We start from the raw sequence: 21,959 nt of genomic DNA, 5'->3' as shown, positions 1-21,959 counted from the left end.
AAGTATTGAAAATAGTACAAAATTACTGTTCATCCACCTATTGGCTCCAAAATGCCCTTTTCATCCACCTATTGACTTCAAAATACCCTTGTCATCCACTTTTGGATTCAAAATTGGCCACTTTTTAAATTGTTTTAAAATTAAACTCTTTAAATATTTTTTAAAAATACTTCATGTTCAACGTTATAATTTAATTTATTAATATAATTTATAAACCAACCCACTACCCACTAACTACTAACTAAACCTCACCCAATTAATAATCCAATTATAATATCAAAATCATCATAAACACTACTAAAACACGATCAAATTATAGATTCCTGAAAATAACATTCAAAATTATTCGAGTCAATTCGAAGCCCCAATTACAAATAGTTGAGCGCCACGTATTTAAAAAAATATTTAAATAGTTTAATTATAAAATCGTTAAATAAGTGGTCAATTTTGAACCAAAAGGTGGATGACAAGGGTATTTTGGACCCAATAGATGGGTGAAAAAGATATTTTGGAGCCAATAGGAGGATGGAAGATAATTTTATACCATTTTTAATACTTTAAAAATATTTTAGGCCTTTTTCCGTAATTATTATTGTGTTAGTCAGTTTATGACAGGTAGAAGATGGACCCAAATCCCAAAGAAATTCATCTTAAAACATTACAAGAATTATACCCTTTTAAGACCTTAATTGACAATATATGTACATACTCCTTTTTATTTACAGAACAGTTTTTAATTACAAACATGATAGAATATTTAAATTTTTATTATAAAAAATATATATTTTAATATTCAATTTATTTTCTTTTTTGGGGGTTATGTGCTAAATTTATGGGATTGATAATTATTGTTTACCTTTTGATTTTTCAACCATAATTTTACTGTTTTTTAAAATATATTTTACGAATATCTTGAATTTTTTTAATTTTTCTTGTATATTTTAGTATACGATTTATTTCCTATTTTGGGGGATTATGTGCGAGATTTATGCTAAGTGATAATTGTTGTTTACTTTTTGGATTTTCAATCATGATTATACACTTTTATATTGTTTTTTGGCCCATATGTTGAATTTTTTATTTATTTATTTTTTGTATATTTTTGCATCAATTATTTTCTATTTATGTGGGGTTATTTGCTAAATTTATGAAATTGATAATTGTTATTTACTTTTTGACTTTCCATCCATAATTATACTATTTATTAGTCTTCTCTCACCTCTTTAAAACTATTTTCATATATTTACTCCTATATTAGAAAAAGTATAATCAATATGCTTGCTTCAAGGGCTATTTTGGTCTTTACAATGCTTGCTTCAAGGGTTATTTTGGTCTTTACAAGTATATGGTCAGCTGTCTTTTCTTTGTTAATCTATTTTGCTTTTTCATTTTCTCAGCTAACGTGTCTTCTTCTTACCTTTTCATTTTCTCAGCTAACGTGTCTTCTTCATATAAAATGAAAATACATGTCTTCCTCCTCCTATGTCTTCCTCCTAATGCTTCAATTCACTATTTACACATGGAAGTTCACTCTCTTCAGCCTTCTCAAGCCTTCTCTAGGTAATGTTTTACATGTCTCAATTAAGCTTTCTTTTTCCTTCATCTTCCTTTCAATCAATGTTCAACTTATAAATTTGATCTGGGTGTTTAAAATTTTCACTTATTTTTTCATTTGGAATTGTTATTGATGTTGGATTATCCTTTTGGTTGGCTCATTCAGATTGATTTAGGTGGGTGAATATACCTAAATTTGATTTCGGTATGTGATACCCAAATTTGATTTGGGTATGTGATTCTTGTTCCATGTTACAAAATCCCAATAATGTTAATTAATTTGGGTGTTTTTGAATTCCTCTTTCAAATTTTTGGTTGTCTTCTTTTCTTTATGTATGAAAAACCTATGTATTTTCACATGCAGTAACTTTTGGTTTTCTTTTGTCAGATGTAGTGTTAGTTTGGTCTTCCACTCTGTTCATGTATGAAAAACCCATATCTTTTCACATGCAGTAAATTTTGGTTGTATTTTAATCAGGATGTGTTTGAGCTACAAAACAAGAACATCTGGATTGAAATTTATATCCTCAACAGCAGCTTCCGCAGCAACTTTAGTAACTTTCCCAACAAGTGTATTGAAAGACATCATACACCCAATGTTCACAACTTTAGGCCTTGCAGAAAGAGTTGAATTAACCCCCTCTGAAGAACACCCATTGTAGAGAACTACTAAAATTAGTGTCCAAAATAGTCTCATAGTGAACTTGGGTACAAAAATGTGCAATCTTGACACTGCTAGGCAGAGATAGGAAAAATTTAGTAAACAGAAATTAAGTATACATAGTAAGCAGTAACATCAAGAATTCAAAACACATAATTGTTCAATCAAAGCATATTAAAAAGGGGGAAAAGGGAAGAAGGGGGTAGCCTTAATTTCACACTAGAAAGACATGATCAGTAATTTTCCCACCTAGAGTGTGAAATGAGCCATATTTCATAACGAGATAATGGAGCAGACAAAAAGAATATTGAAACTCTGAAAAGAGCAGAACAAAATCTTGAGAAAATATGGATTGAGTATTGGATAGGGACAAGAAATTTACTTACAGAACATTTTTTTACTTTTAATTTACCACAAATCTGCACTGTGTAAAACGTGTTCTTGTTCTTGAATTCATTATTGCAGAGACCCTTTTAATCCCAAAGGCCTTTCCTGATTTTTCGATAAAGGTATGAGCTCTTTCTTATTATGGTTTGAGTTCTTCATTTGACTTGATGTGGGGTTTAATTTCATACTGTTTTGTTCTGTGTAGTTGGTGAGTTGGTAATTTGTTTTGTTGGTTTAATAGTGGGGTTACTTTGTTGATTCTGAGTTTAAAGGTTCAAACTTCGTGCTTTTTTGTTCTATTTTAGTCTATTTTCGTGTATTGTTTCTGCTTAGTTGAGCTGCTGTATGAATTTTTTTCCAATCAATATTTTGCATCAATAGTAATTAAAAAATTATACACGCATACAACCAAAATAATTGAACTGTTGAATCCAAAACAAACAATAATTGAGAAGTCACGCAGCAGAAGAGCTAGCTCAAAGAAAATAATTCAGCACCATAAACTAACAAAAGATGATAAAAGCAGAACTATATTGACAGATTATGCTATGCAGGAGTCCTTTGTGAGGTAGTTTAGACGATCTATTACATTCGAGTATTTTTCTGTTAATAGGAAGCGATTTGGAAGAGTTTGTACAGTGTGGTTGATAAACTTAGAAGTTCCTGACAAGTAATTATTATGATCTAGTTTGTTTCCAAATTCCTTTGACCCCCACTGTCTACTGTCTAATGATGTGGACCATAGTTAAACATTCATACACTAATGTGGATGTTGGAAACATATGAATCTTTAGTAGACATATCTGGTTGGTTGCAGTTAGACTGACCATATCTATTATATTGTGATTTTTGTCTAAAGTATTAATGCATCAAATTTCATTGGTTTACATAAATGAGTTAGTTGAACCCCTCTGTGCCAAGAACCAAAAGACAAAAAGTCATCATTTTTTTAAAAAATTATTATGTTACACTGCTTTGACAATACGATTGAATCAACTAAAAGACAATACATTGTTTAGCAAAGGCAAGAAAATTATTATGTTGAATAATCTCACAGTTTCAACATCCCCAGTTATTCTTCAGGCTTGCTCTTTGATCTTTACTTGTAAGTCCTACAGGAGTAAACCCAGAAGTTATGCACATTATCTTTTCCGAACCTCACCAGGTGGGATTACACGAGGTATGTTGTCGTTGTTGTCCTTATGGCGTTGGCACTGAGACCTTGGAGTTTCATTTCCAAATTTTCATAACCCCTATCTACATGGGAGGTTGCACTAATTTCAGTAATTCCTTCAGCAGACAGACTAACCAAAACTAATGATATTCCCCCATGCAAATCATTTGCATTGACCTGAGAACTGCGGAATGGACTAGCAGAAAATTCATAACAACATCAATACGCGATATAGTTTGTATAGAACATTAGGAAATCAAGCAAGAACTATAAACTTACCTTGTCTTACCCTTCCCATAAACAGTTGCTTTGCTTCCTAAGACCTGAATATTAGCTTCATATTTATGCAGCTCAGTTACTGCACAAAAGAAGATGATGAAACCTTTGAAAGAAACATCGAATACAATTATCTGTCGAAAAAATAGCAAACAGTTCTGTAGGCATTCTGACCTGATATTCTTTAGCAATAATGTGAGACTTAGGATCCCTTAGTTTTGTTTGGGTGGTCCAAATTCTTCTGAAAGAATTACCAATTTTTTGATTCTTTAGTGTGTAAAAATCTACTCTTTCAGTATGCTTTAGTCTTTTTTGGTTTTTGAAGAATATGGTGCGGGGGTGACTATAATTGTAGATAGTATTCAATTTTGTTGCATGTTGCTAATATTTTTCAATAGTTATGTCAATAACACTAAAGGACTTGTCCACTTCAATATAAATAATCCGCTTCCACAAATTATATATGATATTTACTCTGTAATTTGTACGTAAGGATAGAGGATAAGAAAAAAATTGTTTGAGTTTAATTTGTCAAAGTTGTCTGTTCATAACCATAAATCTAATTTTAGCTCTTCTCTTATTTTCTACCTATATTTCATAATCCATCGGATACCCTACAAATACAAATTCCAGCAATCATTCTGTGACAGAGCCACAAATGTCTTCGTCAAAAATGACTGAGTGTATGATAGGAAAAAAACACTATCTGCAGTTCATGTATCAATAAACTTCGAAGTTTTCATTTGAATATTAATTTCTATCACCAAAATTGCATTGTTATATACATACAATCCGTTCTCATTTAGTGTAATTACATGGTTTGAGACCGGATTTCTAACTAAAACTATTGAGTTCTGTCAAATCCGTACCTATCACTGTGACTCCGCCTGCGCCAGCAGAGTACATGTGCATATACCATAATTGCAAAGGCTAATCATCCTTGTAAGTTAGAACACTTGTTAAAAAACCAAATTTTTTGTGTCTCTGACCAGAAAATCGCAAATAGAAACAAAAAAGGGGGAACTGAACTTGAATTTGCATGTCCTAGAGAGAAATTGGAGAAAATAGTTGAAAGATGGAGCCATCTGTTCAGTCAAACTCTTATATAGTCATGATGTACCAACAAGAAAATATTACTGTATATGTTTGCATGGCAATAAGAAAATGAAAATCATAACTACTATTAAGGGTAGAGCAAAAATGTTGGCATCTTAGCTGATAGGTGATATATCATAATATATATCGAGGCCTTGAGATAAGTAGATTAAGTATGTCTGACACAGGTTTCGACCTTAGTTAAATTTGTCGGCACCATAGCGTTATATGTGCTCCCTTTCAAAGGCATATGGATTCGAACCATATTTGCTTTATTCCTTTTCCCTTCCTCCCTCCCTCCGCTTCCTTTGTCTTCAGTGTTTTGTTGTTGTGTTTGGTTTGTTCTTTCTCGTTTGCTGTGGACCTGCCTTTAACACTTGTTTATATAAGGCAGGTCCAAATCATCTGCTTTTGCGGTTAATTTTTTTTCATTGTACCAGATACCCTTTTACGCCCAAAGGCCTTTCCTGATTTTTCGATAAAGGTATGAGCTCTTTCTTATTATGGTTTGAGTTCTTCATTTGACTTGATGTGAGGTTTAATTTCATACTGTTTTGTTCCGTGTAGTTGGTGAGTTGGTAATTTGTTTTGTTGGTTTAATATTGGGGTTACTTTGTTGATTCTGAGTTTAAAGATTCAAACTATGTGCTTTTTTGTTCTGTTTTAGGCTATTTTCGTGTATTGTTTCCGCTTAGTTGAGCTGCTGTATGAATTTTTTTCTGACCAATATTTTGCATCAATAGTAATTTAAAAATTATACACTCGTACTACCAAAACAATTGAACTGTTGAATCCAAAACAAACAATAATTGAGAAGTCAATACAAGAACAAAATACGTAGCAGAAGAGCTAGCTGAAAGAAAATAATTCAGCACCATAAACTAACAAAAGATGATAAAAGCAGAAGTATATTGACAGATCATGCTATGCACGAGTCCTTCATGAGGTAGTTTAGACGGTCTACTACATTCGAGTATATTTCTGTTTATAGTGAAAGAGTTTGTACAGAGTGGTTGATAAACTTAGAAGTTTCTGACATATGTCAATTACAGAAATCGACAAATGAGCCTTGTCTAAAGTTGCAACATTTGGCTATTGCGAAATGCAATGAATAATCTCACAGTTTCAACATCCCCAGTTATTCTTCAGGCTTGCTCTTTGATCTTTATAGATTGTTACTTATGTATATTACTATTTCTCAATTTACATACATCCAAAACTTGACAGTGTCAAACATTCAGTTTGTGTCAAAATGAGTCAGCTGTTCAGGTGGAAAATAAAATACATACGTAACTGTAATAGTAGGTGAACTTCTCCAAGCTAGCACAACGAGAATTCGGAGAACGAAAGAAGAACAAAAAGAATGATACCACATACAACGTGCTTGTGCTTATCCATGACCCTATATTATTCATTACATTAATTATTATTATTTCTTTCTTTCCCTCTCAACACCTGTCACATGTTCTTGTTGCTAATTCAGTACTATTTAAAAAGCTAATCAATAATCATATTGAAATGATACTTAATTAGCAGTAGTACTGGTGCGTAAGTGTTACCTCCAGAAGTTATACACATTATCCTTTCCGAACTTCACCTGGTGGGATTACACGTGGTATGTTGTCGTTGTTGTCCTCATGACGTTGGCACCGAGACCTTGGAGTTTCATTTCAAAATTTTCATAACCCCTATCAGAATGGGAGGTTCCACTGATTTCAGTAATTCCTTCAGCAGACAGACTAGCCAAAACTAATGATATTCCCCCACGCAAATCAGTTGCATTGACCTGAGAACTGCGGAATGGACTAGCAGAAAATCCATAACAAAATCAATACGCGATATAGTTTGTATAGAACATTAGGAAATCAAGCAAGAACTATAAACTTACCTTGCCTTTCCCTTCCCATAAACAGTTGCTCTGCTTCCAGAGACCTGAATATTAGCTTCAAATTTAGGCAGCCCAGTTACTGCACAAAAGAAGATAATGAAACCTTTAAAAGAAATATCGAATACAATTATCTGTCGAAAAAATAGCAAACTGTTCTGTAGGCATTCTGACCTGATATTCTTTAGCAATTATGTGAGACTTAGGATCCCTTAGTTTTCTTTGGGTGGTCCAAATTCTTCTGAAAGAATTACCAATTTTTTGATTCTTTAATGTGTAAAAAACCTACTGTTTCAGTATGCTTAAGTCTTTTTTGGTTTTTGAAGAATATGGTACATGAGTGACTATAATTGTAGATAGTATTCAATTTTGTTGTATGTTCCTAATATTTTTCTATAGTTATGTCAATAAGACTAAAGGACTTGTCCACTTCAATATAAATAATCCGCTTCCACAAATTATGTATGATAGTTACTCTGTAATTTGTACATAAGGATAAAGGATAAGAAAAAAATTCTTTGAGTTTAATTTGTTAAATTAGTTAGTTCATAACCATAAATCTAATTTTAGCTCTTCTCTTGTCAGCATAGTAGACCTGCATGATTGAGGATTAGTGAACTATAGTCTTGCAGAAACTTCACATTGCAAGCACGAAATAGATTTTGAACTAGCAACAAGATGATAGTTGAACACCAAATAAAGTATAACCACATTAAAGTCCCTGAAAACCAGAAATGACATCTCTAAAATGTAACACTATTCTGATGTCCATAAGAGACAAAAGGTCAGTTGTATCCACCTAGGGGGGAAATGGGGAAGTGAAGGAAACCCCACTCCTGTTTACAAGGTTCTTAGGTAAAAAGCTGAATAGTTCAAACACCACACATTGCTAACTTCAACTTTAACTACTTCAACAGATTGTAATCTAGATGGGTTTAAGAAAGTGAAGGAATTATTTCGCATTTTGTTGTAGGATATAGGTATAGCTATAGATTATGGATCATAGTATAGTAAATAGTATGTAATATTGGAGATAGAATTGCATTAGATAATATTTCTGGAGAAGTATCATCAGTGCAAATAAATGGAATGACTGACAGTAACATGATGGATTTTAGCAGCAGAAAAAAGTCTTTTGAGGAACTCTGCATGTTAGCAGTACTTTCATATCAGATAAAACTTACTCAACAGTTACCCACCAAAAGAGAGACAATAAGTAGGAATTTCCCATGGCCATAGCTACAACCCACTCTTCCAGCCTTGATTGGGGTTAATTAGTGTGTACACACACACACATCAGCCACCACACCTGTTCCTACTTTTCATTTCGTTTATAAAAAAGTTGTCATTTGTCGATTAGCTTTACACGTATTTCAATTATTTTAGATTATTATATACAATTTGAATTTTATTGATTATTTAAGAGCAATGCAAATACACAAAAAATTTAGGTATTAATATTATAGGCAGTATGGCCATTGTGTTTAGGACTTAAAATTTTGCCAATGTTTTTTTGCTAGAAAACATGAATACATTTTCTAAATGGAGTTAGTTTACCTTTTATAACTGCTCGTAATAGATGTCATAATTGAATTCGGTTTACCTTTTCTAAGTGTAACAACAGCTAAACCATCATATGAAAGTTTTCTTATCAGTTTTCAGTTTCTCTCTACTTTTAAAAGAGCTTTAGCATCCTCATCAGAGAAATTCTACCAACTCTACCAAAAGCAATTATACTGATTATGAGCTCATACAAACTACAATATGCTAACAATGCCATTATGACTTACCAATTGATACTAATATTTTCATTCGAGTATTTAAGTTTACTAAGTTTGTTGTTTTGTTTGTCTAACCTTTTATATATTCATATGGCTACACTAATATCATACGTTTGAGACGAAATATTAGAGATGATATTTGATAGATACAACTTGTTGAAAATATTAAATTCCTTTTACAATTAGTTTTTGCGTGCAGTGTGAAGATAGGAATTTGTAATTACTACTACTCAGCGCTACAGGTATGTTCTTTTCCACCCGTTGTTACAGTTTTTATTTTGCTTTCTGTATTAATTTTTTTGCATTTTTACTAAATTCTGTAAAGAATAATTTGGTTTGTTATAATTATTTAGAATTGTTTTATGCATGTAATTTGATTTGTTATAATCATTTTGAACTGTTTTGTGCATGAGTAAGAAAACGAAAGTAAACATATAATTTATATCTCATATTCAGGATAGATAACAGTTCTACAAATGTCAGACAAAAGTAATAGAAATCATTTGAATTCTGAAAAAGCTCATGCTGATATAAAAGCTAGACGGCGTGAATTATATAAACTGGCACAATCCAATAAGAAAGATGCCTATCTAGCTGGCAGGCGGGCAAACTCATCCATCGACAATAATGCCTCCATCGGTGCTAGCTTCAGCACCACCACATTGTTTACACATGAGCAAACTCTTAATAGAGGTAAAATAGCTGGATAGGCTATAATCTAAATAATCTTTATCTACTAAAATTAGTTTTAAGAATTAACTACATTATGCAGGATGTAGTTCGACAGAAGTTAATTACATGGAAATCATCCACCCGATAACAAATTATGCTACCCTAAAAGATGTTCCCCGGTGTAAATTCTGCACTGCAAAAAGAGTTGAGTATGAGCCGCCCGCATTTTGTTGTGGCAATGGTGTTGTGTGGCTTATTTCGCATCAAATACCGACAACTTTAAGAAATCTATATTTAGGAAACATGAATGAATCTGAACAATTTCAAACTTATATAAAAACTTACAATAACATTTTTGCATTCACATCTCTAGGAGTTAATTATGACAAAGAACTAGCAAAAAAATATAAAGGTATATCCACATTTCGAGTTCAAGGAAAAATGTATCACTTCATAGGGAACTTAGTACCAGCTACTGAGAAAGGAAGAAATTTACAATTATATTTCTTTGATAGTGAAAATGAATTGAGGAATCGATTAGAATGTTCAAGCAAACTGAATGAAGGTACTGTACAAAAACTGATGGAAATATTAGATGCTAATCCATACTCCATATTCTTAAAGTCACTAATAAATATTCCATAATTATCTAACTTCTTCATTGCTCTAAAATCCGATGCTGGTTTAGATCAAAGAGTGTACAACTTACTAACTGCATCAGAAGTTGCTGGAATATGGGTAGAGCAAGATACTCAAAACTATACACTCACCCCTCATATTCGTGTATATACAAATAGCAATAGGAGTCAATTGGTAAATTATTATTACGGTTGTTATGATCCATTGCAATATCCACTGTTATTTCCATATGGTCAAAATGGATGGCATTGTGGTATTCAGAAAGTTGAACCTTTAGGTGCTTTTTCTTCTAGACAAAATATTGTGAAAATGAACAATTACCAAGCATAACAAATATGACTACAATTGATGGATTTCTTGATATAGAAGTTGAAGTTATGCAAAAAGGAAAGCTTAAAAGAAATAGTGTCTCCGGTCGTGAATATTATTGCTATCAACTTCAAATGCGAGATGATGAAAATATAATTCTACATTTAGGAAGACTATTTCAACAATACACTGTTGACCAATGGATAAAAATTGAAACTCAACGATTAGATTTTGCTTCTTTCAATCCGGATTTATATAGAACAGATGTATTAGGAGGATTGCTAGATGTTCTACGACGAGGTGAAAGAGATGCTTCACAAGTAGGTAAACACAAATTTCTCCCACTTAGCTTTACAGGAGGGCCAAGAGATATGCGTAGACGATACATGGATGCAATTGCATTGGTTCAGCGTTTTGGAAGACTTGATATATTTTTAACCATTACATGTAACTCCTTTTGGCCAGAGATCAAAGAAAATCTACTAGCAAGTGATGAAGCACAAAATAGACCCGATTTAATTTGTCGAGTATTTCATGCAAAATTAGAGGAACTAAAAAAGGATTTGTTAAAGAAACACATATTCGGTAAAGTCTAGGCATATATGTACACACTAGAATTTCAGAAACGAGGACTTCCTCATGCTCATTTTCTAATTATACTTTATGAAAGATTCAAAATACTTACACCTGAAGCCTATGATCGATTTGTTTCTGCAGAACTACCAAATCCTACTGTAAATCCTCACCTATATTCACTCTTTACACAACACATGATTCATGGACCTTGCGGTGAACTAAATCCAACAAGTCCTTGTATTAAAAAAGGATATTGTAAGTTTAAGTATCCAAAAGAGCTTGCTCATGAAACGACAAAAGGAAAAAGTTCATACCCTATTTATAGAAGACGCAATACAGAAAACTATGTGGAGATTAGAAAACATCTTCTTAATAATTCATGGGTTTTCCCTTATAATTCCTTTTTATTATCCAAATATAATTGTCATATAAACGTTGAGATTTGTTCAGATATCAAAGTAGTTAAATACATTTATAAGTACATATGGAAAGGATATGATAAAATCGCATTCCAGATTCATACTAATGATATAAATATAAAAATTGATGAGATAAAAGAATATCAATCAGCTACATGGGTTTTCGCGCCTGAAGCAGCGTGGCGTATATTTGCCTTTAATATCAATGAAATGTCTCCTAATGTATACCATCTTCAACTACATCTTGATGGACAACAACTTGTTTCGTTCAAAAGTATTGATAATATTAGTAAAATTATTAATAATCCAATGATTCAAAATACAATGTTAACTGAATTTTTTGTAATGAACATAGTGAATGATACAGCTAAAAATTTAAACTTATTATATCGCGAATTTCCTGAATATTTTGTCTGGTAAAAAACAGATAAAATGTGGACAATTCGTAAGCGTGGAAATGCTATTGGACGTGTTGTCCTTGTCATCCTACTGAAGGAGAAAGATACTACCTTAGATTACTTTTAATGAACATAAGAGGACCAAAATCATATCAAGACTTTCTAATGGTTAATGGAAACTTATGTACAACATTTAGAGAAGCAGCTGAAAAAAGAGGATTATTGCTTTCAGATAATAATTTAATAAAATGTATGTCTGAGGCTGTAGATTATCAAATGCCAGCAAGTCTTAGACATTTGTTTGCTATGTTACTGATATATTGTAGCCCAAGTAATCCAAAAGAATTATGGGAAAAATTTGAAATATCCTTATCAGAGGATTTTATGAGAATTCCAAACATTAATACAACGAAAATTCGTTATAGGGTGTTAATGCATATTAATGATATTCTTCATTCAGTTGGTCGTGATATTAATGAATTTAAATTAATTCCTGAATTAATTAAAACATCTGCACTATCAAAAGAAGCTACAGATGTTTACTATGAAAGAAATCTTACTGTAAGTGAAGATGATCTGCTTCTACAAAATTAATTGAACACTGCACAAAAAAAAAGCTTACAATATAATCTTAGAAAGAATATTTTCAAATAAATCAGGTGCATTCTTTATAGATGGCCCTGGAGGAACTGGTAAAAGCTTTTTATATCGTGCTTTATTAGGAACGGTTAGATATAGAGGATTTATAGCTTTGACAACTGCAAGTTCAGGTGTTGCAGCTTCGCTGCTTCAAGGTGGTCGCACTGCTCATTCCCGTTTTAAAATTCTAATAAATATCGAAGGAAAGTTCAGTTGTAACATCAGTAAGCAAAGTTCTCTGGCATCTTTAATTCGTGATGCAACACTTATAGTATGTGATGAGATTTCAATGGCAAAAAAAGAAGTAGTTGAAGCTCTTGACTTACTTTTGAAATATTTAATGGAAACAAGAATATTATTTGGCGGAAAAGTTATTGTTTTTAGTGGGGATTTCAAAAAAACTCTTCCTGTTGTTCGTAGTGGAAAAAGAGAAGACTTCACTAATCAAAGCTGTTATGCTCTCAAATTTGGAATCAACTTGAAAAATTATAATTGCTAGAAAACATGCGTGCAAAAAAAGATCCAGCCTTTTGTGAATACTTAATGAGAATTGGTAATGGAATCGAAAAAAAAATTGATAAAGGCAAAATTCAAATTCCTCATTCTTTAATCGTACCATTCGAGAATGAAAAAGATCCATTGAATCTTTTATTTAAAGTTACTTATCCGAATTTGCACACCTCTTACTCAAATCTTTCTTTCATCACTTCTCGTGCTATTCTAACAACAAAAAATGATTTTGTTGACGCAATAAATGATATGTTAATCACTCAATTCCCAACTACTGAAAAAACATATCTAGCTACAGATGAGACCATAGATCCAAAGGATCAAAGTGAATACAAAGACTTATTACATACTTTGAATCCTGTTGGTTTACCTCCTTACAAATTAACGTTAAAAAAAATTGTCCAATTATGTTACTAAGAAATCTAAATCCCTGTGAAGGTTTATGCAATGGTACACGCTTAATATGTATTGATTTCAGATCACACGTTATCCGCGCCACAATATCTAATGGTGATTTTAAAAATACACATGTATTCATTCCTAGAATACCACTACTAACATCAGAAGATGAAAAGTTACCTCTACCATTTAAAAGGATACAATTTCCAATACGACTGTGTTTTGCTATGACAATTAATAAAGCAAAAGGCCAAACTTTAGATTTTGTTGGCATTTATTTACGTGAATCTGTCTTTTCTCATGGTCAATTGTATGTTGCTTTATCAAGAGCCAAGAGTTCTAATTGTGTTAAGATATTCATAAGACCACCAATAGCTGATAACAACGATGACACATCTACATATAACATTGTCTATGACGAAATTATAGAAAAGGCTTTTTCGTCAAACTATCTTACACTTTTGATGATATACAACCTATTGTATTCTATTAATAGATCTCATATATTTTTGTATTTCATACTATTATTCTTCTATTAATGATATGTTGTCTTGCATATTTAATCCCAATTACCAGCCATGACAGAAAGATTGAATATCAACGAAATCGAGGAGAACACAGAAGAATGGATTTGTAAAGTTCAAGTGGTAGATAAAGGTCATCTCCGAACCACCAGGGAGGGAAACAAGAAATATTAACTGATGATAATACAGGATGAAAAGGTATTTGTCACTAAACTAATAAATACTCATCTACTTTCATAAACTAGTTTGTAGCAAAATAAATATACTGCATACCATTTTTACTTTGCTTTTTAATGGTTGTAATCTGTCTTCACTCATTAATCTCCAATTCAATGCTCTTCTACTTAGTTGAAATATTGTTCCTTGTGAGTTTTGCTGTCAAGCACTTGTTGTCACTGTAAATCTACATTTTACGTTTCTTTTGTTGTAAAAAAGTTACAGATTCGGTTAAATATAATTGGTTTTGTTTGTAGAACTTAGGTAAACTTGAATTCTGAAGTTCCTTTTTAAATAAATTTGGCTATTGATTGATTTGATTTTACATTGAAGTTCTGTTCTACTGCTTGTCAGTTTTCATATGAAGCACTTCTTATCACTCTAAACCCACATTTTAATTCTCTTTTTTTTGTAGACATAATTTGTGTTATAGAGAAGTTCGTTATTGTTTAGGTTCGATGCTATTGATTTTCTTTGGAAAATATAGAAAAAAATTGAATTGAAACCTGAGCGGATATCACTGCATTTAACATATCGAATTATTTTTTAAACGAAATCACATACAAATTTTTAGGAACGACAGTGTGAAGATTATGGAATAAATGAAATATTATTATACAGATAATGAAGAAGGATAAATAATGTCTTCCTCAACTTCTTTAGGAGACTTTGATAAAGAATGTCTTCCTCAACTGATTTTGTAAACGCACAGAAAAACCTGATAAAAGTGTTGCTTAATGTTGTTGCTGTCATGTTCCTTAAATAATTATCTACAAAATCAGTACTTACATATTTTACTGTAGCCTTCATTCTGTTGATTAAACCATCATGTCCATGGCAAAAACTCCCCTCATACTCATATCTTTTAAATTTTATATTCCCCATAAAAAGTAACTTTTCCCAACAATTCAAACCACTTTTCAATTTTTATACCAACTATATGTTATTTCACTTACCTAATATTATTCTAATTTCATTAAATTTCTCATAGGAAACTCAAATACAAGTTATCATGCACGGTACAGATGTCGCACATTATGCAAATGAGTTTGTTCCTTTCCAAACATATTTGCTATTGGGGGCATTTGTCTCCGAGTCGATCAAGGAGTATGGAATTCCTCTTCATCAATTCAGCTGGACAATTGATAAGGGCACAATTGTTGAACCAATAGATAAAGTCATACCCCCTGAACCACCATTGCTGCCACCAACGCTGCTAAAAACTACATCGTTTGACAGTTTCGATTATCAAACTATAGGCTTTGAAGTCGGTACTTCTCAAAATATATTTACAGTATACTTACCAGACATATAACTCATTTTTTATAACTATTACCACTTACTAATAACACTTTAATTCTTGCAAGACATTCTTGCCCTCGTGATAAATGGTAGTCCTCCATCATATGCCTCAAACGGGAACAGAATTCAAGAATTTATCATCATCGACTATGAGTAAGTACAATGTTACTTTTCATCTTATATCGTTTTGTTTTCTATATGCTTGTGTCAAATAACTGGATTTATTAATAAATAGTGATGTCATCTTCGTTTTCGTCAAAGTTGAAGGTCCAAATTTGATCTAGGTGTCTGATTGACCCTCTTTCTTGGAAAGTAATTTTTTTAAAAAAAAAATTCCCTTCTCTGTGATTGCAAGCATCTCATATTTGAATGTTACCTTACCCTGGTATATAGCTTGATCTAAGGATCTAAAATTTCACTGAATTTCGCAAAGTTTTCTGCTGCAACTACTTCTTCATTCGTAATGTTGCCCAAAAGCGAAAAGAAAAAAATAAATAAGGAGAAAAAGATAAGTTGGTTACCACACATTGATAAAAAGTTTCCAATTATCGCATAAATTGTTCTAATTTCCTTTGCAAATCACTAACTGGATACTATGAAATTGGGAGTGGAGGATGTGGTTGATCATCTGATTTTGATTTTATTGTATATCTTGAATATCAGATTTATCTTATTGTGGTGTACTTAAGCTTGTAGCACATCTATTGTTATTAGTGTTTGATTATCCTTTTCATGGACTGATTAAACTTGATCAAGAGTGACAAATATAATATGTCAAGACCCATAGACAACACTAACCAACCACTTTAATGGAAGAATTAGTCAATTCTATTTGAATGTAACCTTACCATGGTATATAGCTTGACCTAAGGATCTAAAATTTCACTCAATTTCACAAAGTTTTCTGCTCCATCTACTTCTTCTTTCGTAATGTTGCCCAAAAGCGAAAAGAAAAAAATAAATAGGAAAAAAAGATAAGTTGGTTACCACATTTTGATAAAAAGATTCCAATTATCGCATGGATTGTACTAATTTCCTTTGCAAATCAGTAACTGGATGCTATGGAATTGGGAGTGGAGGATGGGGTTGATCTTCTGATTTTGATTTTATTGAATAGTTTGAAATATCAGATTTATCTAATTGTGGTGTACTTAAACTTGCAGCACATCTATTGTTATTAATGTTTGCTTATCCTTTTGATTAACTGATTAAACTTGATCTAGGTTTGTCAATATTATCAAATTTGATTATAGCGACATAGTAATGGTTAACTTGTAAGCTCATTCTTATAAGGAATGTCATGCACATTGTTGGTATTCAAGAGTGACAAATATAATATGCTAAGACCCATAGACAACACTAACTAGCCACTTTAATGGAAGAATTAGCCAATTCTACAGGTTGCTCTCTAAAAAAAAAGGAAACACCTAGCTATTTGAACAATCTAAGTATGCTTACTCCATCTTTGTTTAGCCAGAATTCCTCTTCTTCTTATGACTAAACGGAATACCCTTCGATAAGAGAAGGGATCATCAACTTCAGGTAAAAAAAATTGTTGCTAATATGTGCCAATATCTAGCAGTTTCTGTATGTAAATATCACTTGAGATGAACGAATTACTTAAAAACATTTTTATCTAATATGAATTCAATATACTAGCTATTTGTCTCCCCTCCATTTTCACCTTTCGCAAGCACCACAAGTTCCACCACCCACCCCGCTTACCATCTCCTTTACATATACGGTATTTTAGATGTTACTTGATTACCACTATTAATACTATACCATTTGTAAGCCTAGCTTTTATGCAATGTTTATCAGAAAGATGTTGCTTTTGAGCCATGATAATTGCGGACCAGAATAAAAAAGAATATAAATAATTATTAAAGCTGTTGAGTAATTCCAATTGCGGGCAAAAATTCATCCTCTAATGTTATGTTGCATCCTACTTTGATGATATTCATTCTATTTGTGTATGTACAACAATTGTAACACATTTTTCTTTACTTTCTTTCGTGAACTTTTTCCCAAATTTGCTTGTATCTGTGTAAGTTATGATCTATTATAACACTGTTTATCTTCTTCTTTTTATAATGAAAATAGGAGGAAACCAACATAACTCACTCTCTTGGAAGAATTCATCGACCTATATGGAAATAAACTTCTCAAACACCTGAAACAACTTCAAGAATTTCCAGTAATCATTGCCAAAATAGTGGCCAAATCAAAATCATCTTCAGGTAAAATCAAACATATTAACAATATCTCTTATAACACATATTAATTGAATTGACACCAACTATTAAACAATATGCAAGCCTTTCAAATATATTTGGTACAACAATCCAGATTGATCCTCCATACCTACAAGCTATCGCATTAAAGACATGGTATTCAAAATACACCTCTCCATAAATAAATAAATGTTTTCTCATCTTTAACATTTTTTACATACAGGTCTGATGAAATAAAATCGGTTCTCAACACATACACAACAAAAAGCACCACAGCTATAGGCTCTCTTTTGTTTGTGCCATTTGAAGAACACATAGTGCCTATTGTCAACATCCAGCAACAATCTTTGGTATATGCATCATCTACATCTTAAATCTCTTTATGAAATGAAATGTTAATCTAATTTACCATTTCATCTGTATGCACAGGAGCAAGTATTCCACGTGCAAGCTCAATTGTTAATATCCAATGAAACTCAAAAATTCTGTGTCTTAGTCTTCTCTGACTACAAGAAAGTATTTCCAAGGATTTGGACACAGAGAACATTCTATTGTACAACTTGCCGTCGACCAACACAACTCACACCAAGGTATGAAAATCATATCAGTAGGATCAATAACTGCATAACCATAACGTCCTTGAATTAAATTTGGTACGTTAAATTTTTAAAACTTTTAGCACTGATTTAGCTATATTTTGAAAGTCATGAATTCAAAATTTATATTCCTAATATCAATTGCTAAACTTTCATAGTTTTCACATATGTAAATATCTAAAGATGAGTTTATCCCGTGTGAGACTTTGATTAATTTTAGGATGAGTTTATCTCGTGTTTGGTTGCAGATCATAGAATAACAAGATAGCTTTTCCACAAATAAAGTGTTTTTACTACTACTTATATGATTTTGATAAGTAAAATGCATGAATTAATTAGTCTGTTCAAACTTATATGGATTGGATAAGTGAGCGTTTTTTTACTCTTGGATGCTTTCCTTTGGTGTACAATTGTCTTAGTAACAGAAGACGAAAAATATATATAAAACAAGTTCAAGCCATGCACAATAAATAACAAATAGAGAAAATATCAAATAACATCAAGAAAGTTCGACAACCCTTTTTACCTTTGGTTGGAAGATGGATGAAAAGTTGTTTTCATTTTCTCAAAACAGTACATCTACTCAATAAATACAACTCATCATTAGATTAATAAGAACCCATCTTTACTCTTATGTTTTGAAGCCAAATAATAAGATAACATGTCTTTGGTTCGGTATAAGTGAAATTAGGATCTTATACTCTTTTGTAAATATACCTCTCATAGTTATATCTGAAGATAAATGAATTGAAATTTGTGACCAGGAGTATGTTCCTGTCTACATGAGAAGTTCAATATATTTTTTCAATAAATTGCTTACTTTTGCAATGTGGATTAGACATTTCTTGATTTTTTGATTGGCAGGAATTCCGCAAATTAAGTAATGATAGTATTATCACAATCTAATACATACTTTTAGCAAGTGTCTCATTCTGTTTTAGTCTCTCACTTCAATCACTACACACACCTAAACTGATGCCGAAGTTTTCTTTTTCCATTTTTTGAATAACCAATATGATAAAATATTCAGGTGCTGCAACCTTACGTATCATAGTTTAATTTTCTTAAGGCTTGAGCTACTTCATTTGTTTTGCAACTGCTAACATGTTATTTATGTAAAATATTATTACAGGTTATAGATTATTTATATCTTATTTAATTATGGTTTGATAGGCCAAAAGAATTGGCTTTGATAAATTGTGATGTAGTGGAAAAATACTTTGGATACCTGTTGAGTTGGTTGCTTTTACATTTTATTTTAATTCTGATGTTCATCCAAGTAGTCAAAGAGCATACTACCAAGAATAAGACATCTCCTAGCCGGCTAACATCCTTGCTTTCTTGTAAAGTTATATAAATACCACCTTTGTTTGGTAGAATTATTTTATTGCATAACATATGAGCATATGAACGATTAGTAAACTAAATAACAATTTTCAATTTAAAAAATTATTATTGAACATAAACGTATTGACTTTTGCTTAGATGCCAGTTTGAAGTAACCATCAAGGATGATACTGGTTCAACAACAACCATGATTTCAGATAAAATTGGAGAAGAACTATTGTCTCTAACTGTAGCAGAAATTCAAGACATACGTTGCATCAAGGTAAAACACTCTACAACCTCTTGTTTATTCCTTAAAAATCTAATCTAACATGAGTTCTTCCATCTTTCAGAAACAACTGTTGTTTGCCAAAAACAAGGATGCATCTTCAGCAAAACTGTTTATCATGTCAATCACCGAGAAAGATATAGCTAGCAATCTGCCACTGCCCATCAACGCACCAAGAACTCCAGAAAGCAGTAAACGCAAGCTGAAGCAAATCATGATAAAAGAAGACTAAAATATATTCTCTCTACACGACTCTCAATTGCTATGCAGCAATAAATGTTGTTTGTCCTATTAATTTTAAAACTAATGCTTGCATTTGTTTTTGGATATGTTTATGATGTTATATGTAAATTCTGGGTTAAATCTATATAGGAAAATATGTTTTTGATAATATGCTATGATTAAATTTTGTTCTTCTGGAAATATAACAAATGTGGTTACAACTTGTATCCCTATTTATTTCTGAAGGGAATCTATCAAATCTGTTACATTTGATAGATTATTTGTAGAAAGAGGATGTGTGTTGCATTAGGAAATGTGTTTCAGTTTGATTGCTGATTGCTGATAGTTTGGTAGATTAGAACATGGAGTCAAATTTTAAACGTTAAGTTAGAGGTAGAAATGCGAATCGATGGGGAGTTTTGAAATATTTTGAAATTGGGTTCTAATATCAAGGTGTTTGATTCTGATTTTCTGGATAAGATTTGACACTCTCCTTTTGTTATAGTGTAATACTTTTTTGCAATATGGTTGGCAACACCTGTCTTGATGACGTACACTTTTGGTGCTGATAGCATGGACTTTGCTGCATAGTTATAAGAAATTGACAGGTACTTAAATCTTGCAATCAATGATAAATTCTTAAACAAACCATTACTATACTCAACATTAACTCCTCTCCATAACTATATACTAAATTTATTTTCCATCTTATTTCACAGGTGCTTTCTGAATGACGCTGACTAATAGTCAAAATACAGCATTATGTAAATATTGTAGATATCCAACCTAAATAACACAGCCATGACAACGAGCAAAACAACTGCCAACCATATTTCATATATATATATATATATATATATATATATAACTAACAAAAATCTTTCAATATTGGGCCCATGCAAGCACGAGCCACCTCTACCTAGTATATATATATATAGTCCAAAATTTATTTACGTTATTTTTTAACAAATTGTTAAGGTATGACTTAAAAACCATTTAAATTTAGAAAGTTTAACAAAATAATTGAATACTTTCATATTGCATAGATATTCGTACAACTTTAATATCACGTCTTAAATAAAATGTTAATATTATAATATACCTCAGTATATACAATAAAACACCAATCATAAAAAATATCAAAATTATATCAACATTGTATCAACTAAACTATCAAAATTATATTCTAAGTATATGGTGAATATTTGTTTTATCTACTGAATTAAAATTGAAAAAAATATATTCATATTTTTCATTGAACAAACTTTCAAAATGGTAGAGGTATAGAATTTAATTGTGATTAGATTTATGAAAGAGAAGAGTTTGATTTTAATTAGAACTACGAGAGAGAAGCAATAACTGATTTGTAAGGAATTATTAAAAATCTTGGGCTGTAATGCTCCATTTATTTTCTCATTTTCTTAATTATTTGTTTAGATTTTTTACAAAAATAATCTCATTGTTTTGAAAAAAAAACTATTGTTATGTTGGTGAAACAAAAATTACTGTTTTATAGCTGTCATTTAGATGCTTATTTTGTATTGTTAAATTTTTTTCCTTTAAATAAATAAATGTTAGTAAAATGAAATGTTTATTGTTTTATATTTACAAAAATTGTATTTTAGAATCACAAATTCTTTTTTAAGAAAAAATTAACAAAAAAATTAATTTTCAAAAGATTAAAACTGAAAAACTCATAAAAACATTAAAGGTTCCGGAGTTCACATTAATATTTTAGAAGGTTTGAAAGGTACTTAAAACATTCGTCAACTCACAGTTATCTGGTAATTAAAGTATTTTGCTAATTATTTTAAGAAAATAAGCACACTAATTAATTTGAGGAAATAAACAACTTAAGACTTAAAGATATTTTCGG

At 31.4% G+C, this 21,959-nt stretch overlaps 1 long non-coding RNA gene across 2 annotated transcripts; it reads left to right on the top strand.

The window, feature by feature from the left end:
- The first annotated feature begins 1,422 nt into the window (after positions 1–1,422).
- On the top strand, positions 1,423–14,085 carry LOC138337707 (uncharacterized). 2 transcript variants are annotated; one of them, XR_011211099.1, is made up of 5 exons: positions 1,423–1,560; positions 2,681–2,724; positions 5,588–5,631; positions 9,013–9,055; positions 13,951–14,085. It is a non-coding gene; the product is annotated as an uncharacterized lncRNA (long non-coding RNA). The 2 variants fall into 2 exon arrangements; XR_011211100.1 differs by having other exon boundaries at positions 9,000–9,055.
- The last annotated feature ends 7,874 nt before the right edge of the window (positions 14,086–21,959 follow it).

The sequence above is a fragment of the Solanum lycopersicum genome, chromosome 8, assembly GCF_036512215.1.
Source record: "Solanum lycopersicum chromosome 8, SLM_r2.1".
In the NCBI taxonomy this organism is placed as follows: Eukaryota; Viridiplantae; Streptophyta; class Magnoliopsida; order Solanales; family Solanaceae; genus Solanum; species Solanum lycopersicum.
The sequence above is the reverse complement of the archived record's forward strand: the minus strand, read 5'-3'. Positions and strand labels throughout refer to the sequence as shown.